The sequence below is a fragment of the Pteropus alecto genome, unplaced genomic scaffold, assembly GCF_000325575.1.
Source record: "Pteropus alecto unplaced genomic scaffold, ASM32557v1 scaffold157, whole genome shotgun sequence".
Lineage (NCBI taxonomy): Eukaryota > Metazoa > Chordata > Mammalia > Chiroptera > Pteropodidae > Pteropus > Pteropus alecto.
The window spans coordinates 4,396,504-4,403,049 of NW_006440626.1; the positions used below are offsets into that span (position 1 = coordinate 4,396,504).

Consider the following 6,546-nt stretch of genomic DNA (forward strand, 5'->3'; position numbering starts at 1 on the left):
GGAGAGTAAAATATCGCGGTATGTCTGTCTGACGCAGAGTACAGAGCTAGAGCACAATTGCTGCAACACAGTCAGCCCTGCAGGAAAATGAAGCTACCAGCAGAAAGACACACGAGCAGCCCGCTGAAGCATTATCGATGCTTATAGTTTCTAACAAAATTTGGATATTACAAAGGAACTCATCGTGCATTGGATGCTAGCTCTCATGACCCACAGGGAAGGGTTGAAAGGTCTTGCCATCTGTCATAGAAAAGGTCATTTCTGTTCTCAGATCCGATGGGATTAGGTAGTTTGCAACAGAACCAAAAGGGCTTCAGAAAACATGTGATCTAACCTTTCGCTTGACCAAGAAGGAAACCGAGGCCCAGAGAGGTTACGATGTCTCATTCAAAGTCATGCAGGTGGTTTCCAGCAGAGCCAGAATTCAGATTTCCAGAAGCCCCGTTAAAAGTCCCTTTCATCTCCAGAATGCTGTGCCCAGACCAGTGCAGTAGAAGGAGCCCTGGGCTATAACTTACTAGCCTTGGTACTAAGTCTTGGCAGACCTTAGCAAAATCCCCTTCAGCAAGTCGCTTAAACTCTCCTGTTTTGCTTTTCTCACTCTGCAACAGGAGAGGTAAAATATGTGGTCTACCTCAGAGATCACAACCAGATCCAATGAGATAATGTGGGAAAGCTCTTTTTTAAAACTTTACAAGGCTCAGGGTTAAAACAAAACAAAACAAAAACTTCAAATAAGGGAAAAATTTCCTGTCTAGGATATATGGATGGACTCTAGAGACTGAATCATTGGAAATTCTGTGTAAAGGAGTGTGTGGATGAGCGTTAGTCACATTTTCCTCCCCTGGAGAGAGTTGCTATAGCTTTCTGCAGCGTTGTAAATGTGCCTCGGACACTCCTCCCTATTCCCCGGCCTCACCATCACCGATAAGAACCTATGTGCTGTGCATATCAACGTATTTATGATCAACTTAAAGGGTTGATATAATGTATTAAAATGTGACAATTTCCTTCGATTTGCTATATCATCGATATCATCCTGCTAGCCTTACTGATTCAATAATCCATATTTTTAGAATTTAAATCTATTTGGGGAAAGGGGAGAGAATCTAACCTCACATTTTGCTTCACACGTGATAAAAATCTATGGCCTATAAAACGATCAATGCAAATTTCAAATTACAAACCAACCCGATTTTTTCCCTACTTCTGTACTTCCCTAGTACTATTTCTTAGTTATTAAAAAAACCACTTTTCTTTAAAATCATATTGAATAAGAGAACTATCTACTTGTTATTTACCGAGTTCCTTCTGAGTTCTCAGCAGTTTGTTTCTAGTATTTTCCCATAAAGCATGAGACAAAAGGCACAAACCGTGAACCATTTGTAGGCTGCCACGTGAAACCTGTGGTTCTGGAAGGCTGAGAGGTGCGGAGAAAAACAAATGAAAAGTATTCCTCATGACCAATTGATCAATTAGTCTGCTTTTCATCCAAAAAAAAAAAAAAAAAAAAAGAAAAAGCAGAACCAATTTAGCAGTGACTGTGTTAGCAGTGCATAAAAACATTATTAATGTTGAATTTTTTTTTCTCATTTATTTTTACTTCTCTTTAGAAAAATTACACTTGAGAGCTTTCTGTAATGGCAATTGAAGGAGCAAGCAAGACAGCACTGGAACCCTCTTGCAATGCTAATGAAGGAGTTGGGACTAATACCCAGCTTGGAAGGCCTTTTCTGTATAGTTATGCTTCAAAAGCTATAGACCGACTTACAGAGGGTCTTGAGTGTATGAGATGACCAACCAGAAAAGTTACCTTCTAACAAGACTCATCCATTGTCCTGTGACGAAATCCAGAGTGGTCTTCATAAAGCTGACAATGGCCTTACCCTCGTGTTTCAGTAGTAAAATCTTATATAGCACGGGAATGTGAAAACTCAAAGGATTTTCCCCCCTTGACTATATCAAAATATCATCTTGTTCTCCAAGGCTCTGAGGTCTCCTAATTCCCCTCTTGTATTATTCCTTTAAGTTTTTTCCTTCCTATTTCTTCATAGTTCTACATTTTTCAGTTCCTAGTATTATCTTGTATGTTTCAAGTTTCTTATCCAGAGCCTTGAGCTATGTAAATGCAATAAGTATATGCTTACACAGTACTATTATTCAGATGAACAAAACCAAAAATATATTTTGGTAGCGACAGTCTCAGATTTTCGATAACTTAAAACCTGGGTGGCGGTGGTGGTAGGGGTGAGGGTGGTAGGGGTGGGGGAGGGTCCTGTCACTGATTTCCATTGAATTTCATTTGCGTCACTTCTCATTACATGTGTCAACCTTCAGAGAGAATGTTCTGGAATCAGACTGCTTTGGATCAGATCCCGGCTCTCCCACATACTAGTGAAGCGAACTTGAGCAAGTTCCTCCACTTCTCTGAACCTCAGTTTCCTCGCTCGAGAAAGAAGGATAATATTAGCGCTTACTTTATTGTGCCGTTAGGAGAAGCAAGTGAGTTAATGCCTGCAAAGTGTCGAACAGTGCTTGGCAAATGACAGACACTGTTTTAGGAGCTTTATATATATAAATTATTTAATCTTCAAAACAATACGGTAAGATAGGTGCCATTATTATTCTCATTTTATACCTTAAGAAACTAAGGCACAGAAAGACTAAGTAACTTGTCCCAGGTGGCCCAGTTTGTAACTGGAGGATTGGCCTCAAATCTAGACTATCTATCTAGTTCCATAGCAACCACTCAGTAAATGTTATTTGTTATTGCTGCTGTTGTTATTATTACTTGGACTTATACACCCAACAAATATCTGCTGTTGCTTCTGATAATGATGAATTTGTATGTTTAACCAACCCTTCTTTAAAGTGTGCTAAAATGTATATGACCTCCAATGGAATAGTCGGTTTAGGCAAAGATTATCACCTAACGCCTCTGGTGAAGTTTGCTGGGAAATAGACTATTACCACAGCGCCAAAGTGTCACCTACTCAGATTACTTGTTAATTGCAAAGGAGAAAAAAGTTCCTTTGTAACAGAGAGATCCTTGGAGTGAGATCTCTACCTTGAGCCACCATCAAACTGAACATCACAAAGAGAGGGACAATCTGGCATTACGTGCCTCCCAATGAGCTGCAAGATGGAGCACCTTGTCAAAAAATGCTCGATCTAAAGCTAATCAGTGCTTTAGTTCTGACTTGGAGTTTACAGGAAATACAGGAGGTAAAAGAACAAATTAAATGATACCATAAAGCAACAACAAATCCAGGACAAGAAACATTCTATAAAATAACTGGCCTAACCCTTAAAAAAATTTGATGTAGAATAAAAAGACATAAAACCCACATGTGAAATTGTGCTTTTCTTTTTAAAAATTAGATCCAGTTTCTTGCTTTCCTTTTTTTTTAAGGTATGGAAGATGTTTGGGGGACAAATGGCAAAAGTTAGATATGGCCTAGATATTAGATGATATTTTAAAAAATCACTCTTTATCTTCTTAGGTATAATGATGGTATCGTGGTTTATGTAGGAGAATATCCTTATCCTTAGATATGTACTGAATTATTTAAGGGTGAAGTGCCATTTTATCTATAACTTACCAGTAGTTCAGAAATAAACACATACAAATGGAATGAATATAGCAAAAAGTTCGCAACCGTTGAATTAGGAGGTGAGTATAAAGATATTCATTGAACTAACATTTCAACTCTATTTTGAACATTTTCTTCACTTTCTTTATAAGGTATATGCTTACATCTTCTTTGGAGAATAGGTAAGACCTTTATTTCATGTACTTAGTTCCTTTTAATTCTTAAATATGTTGCCTATGAAAGCGTATTTAAAAAGAAAACTGAATTCACATTGGCTTTAACTTATTGAAAGCTAGTATTAACGTTGTCGAAGAGAACTCAGTGACTAGCACAAGGCCCAACACATAGTAAATGTTTGATAAATGTTAGTAAATGTTTATTTATATACTATACTTTCCTGAGAATTGTAAAGTGGCCAAAAGAAAGGAAGAAAAGAAGGAAAGAAGGAAGGAAGGAAGGAAGGAAGGAAGGAAGGAAGGAAGGAAGGAAGGAAGGAACATGAAGCTATGTTTTTTGTTTGTTTGTTTGTTTGTTTGTTTGTTTTATGGATCAATATGCTGGCCAAATACTTGAGGTGGACAAAATGGGGGCCAATGGACCCTATTCTTTGATTTAAATAATTTAGGTCACAAAGATTCTTGACCAAGTTCTGAGTTTGTTTTATGAGGGCACAGAGAATTTGTCCCTAGGGTTAATTCAGCAGCAACCGTTACTTGTTTAAGAAATCCTGATGGAATCACACTTAATGACACAGTTTTGAATAACTGCAGACTTTTCCTGATCCAGGAAAAGAGCCAAGTTCTGCTCAAGTTTAGGAACGAACCCTCCAAGTCACCAAATATGTGGAAAGTAGGGTCATTTTCAGCTTTTCCAGAAGGCCATGGTTCTAAAAAAGATGACTCCAGGCAGTGAGATATACTTTGAATAAGAGGTAGGGATAAAATGATCAAAATTCAAAGAAATAATTACTAATGATATCATTTTGCATTTTTATAGTGCCTTTTTCCTAAGGCATTTCATATTTATGTTAATTCATTTATTCTTAAATATACCTAAAAGGGATATTTTTAAAAAGAGGGGATTTTCATCAGGGCCTAAGATGTAGAAGATATTCAAAAGGATATTATATTAACAATAGAGATATTTCTTTGTATTGAACAAATCGATCACCTCTTTTTCCTCTGCTTCAGTAAAGTCATTTAAAAAAATAAAATCTATTACAATTTAAGAAGAATAAGATTCCAGTTTACTACATGGGAGACATGCCTAGTTCCCTCTCAAAAGGTAATTTTATTAAACGATATAGAGCTGTCTCTCTACAAAACCAAAAAAGTTCTCAAAAAGAGTACAGATCAGAATTTTAAAACTTGGAATTTAGATGCACTTAGATGTTTCTCTATTTACATGGTGTTCTTTATTCAGTAACGGATCCTTTTGTAAAGAGAATCACTTTAAAATTATTTTGTAAGTGTGAAGTTTTATAAACAATGCTGGTTGCTAAAGCAGAATATACGTATTCTATATGTTCTTTCTGAAACCAAAATTAGGGGAAAAAAATAAAAAGGGACCCACCAGAGAACTAAGCAGTCTACGATAAACGGAGTTGTATGGAACGACAGCCTGAGGTCTCCCATTCTCAGATGGCATAACTCAAGCACATGCGATCTTTTCCACTCGAGTTCTAGATCGTAAACATTTTCCTTCCTCTTAATTTATCTGGGGATGTATATTTTCAGTATTGTGCAAATCAAGTTGCATATACGTTATTAACAAGGCCTAATTCCAGGTATGTGAATACAGTCTTTTAAAGTCAAAATCCTTGGTGGGTGTATTCAGCCCTCGCGTTCAGGAACCAGTGGGGCACAGAGCATGAGGGAGTTGTCTTAAGACTCGATGCCTGAACTGAAGACAGTCTTAGGGCTATGGCGTTAACTTGAATAGAGAGACAAAGAGAGACAATACCCTCTCACAATCCATTTCAACGTAAAGTTTTCCTTTTTGGTGAAGGAATCCAACTGGTGTTCTTTGTAAAGGTAACATAAATACCAACAGAAGCAGAAATGAGCATCAAGAGAAACTCTGACCTCAGAGCACGAGTATTCATTCATTGCTGCTCAGCCCTTCATCCCCGCTCCTAGCATGAATTAAACGCTGACTGTGATGAAGTGGAATTTCACTTCTATAATCCCAGGGGCTAAAGTTTCTCCTTGAGATAGATCAGAAGCCAGTGAATGGAGTTTTTTGTGTAATGGACTGGATTCATTTGCTAGAAGTCAAATCCTATCACCACAAACATTGCTACAGCAGAAGATTTAGAAACTTTAGTTGATGGACCAAAATATTAAAAGCAATATTTGGAGAGCCCATGGGATTAATTTTAATTATATTTGACTCATAGAGAGCATTCTGCACTTTATAAGACTTAAAGATCTCTAGAGTATGTAGACCGATGTTGCATGATGACATACCTTTTAGAAGAGAAGAGGCTGAGTCTACGTCTTGGCTTTGACACTGAGTTGTTAGAATCCTCTCTTGCAAGAAGGAAATTGAATTCACATCCAAATTACTGCATTTCAGAGTACAGATCCACCCTGTACTGTCTTCCAAGAGGGTACACGCTCACAGATCCACTAAGAGTGCCTCCTCCTCCCTACTTCTTACTCCCTCCTCCAAACTACCCCCTAGTCAGCCCTGCAGTCTAGGCAAACCACACAGGAACTAGCAGATATGGGGCTTTAGAGAGTTGGGCGTGAGCCTTAGATTATGTGGTTTTGTTTTCTTGCTACCAGAGTTGAACTAAGATGCAGGAGGTTCACTGAAACACTTTTGCTTCTTTATGCTTGGTTTCAGTTTTAACAATTCCCCCCCCGAACGATTATGTTCTCATAAGAAAATTTCTAATCCTAGAGATGATCCATTGGCATGCTGCTGCTGGTCTTAAGGAAAACTCTCA

At 37.8% G+C, this 6,546-nt stretch overlaps 1 protein-coding gene across 1 annotated transcript in view; it reads right to left on the bottom strand.

Moving 5' to 3' along the window:
* Positions 1 to 6,277, bottom strand: part of GRAP2 (GRB2 related adaptor protein 2) — a 78,576-nt gene extending 72,299 nt beyond the window's left edge. The window contains exon 1 of the mRNA XM_006917397.1: positions 6,062 to 6,277. The gene's annotated coding sequence lies outside the window, so the exon portion shown is untranslated. The remainder of the gene's footprint in view (positions 1 to 6,061) is intronic.
* Positions 6,278 to 6,546: the final 269 nt, after the last annotated feature.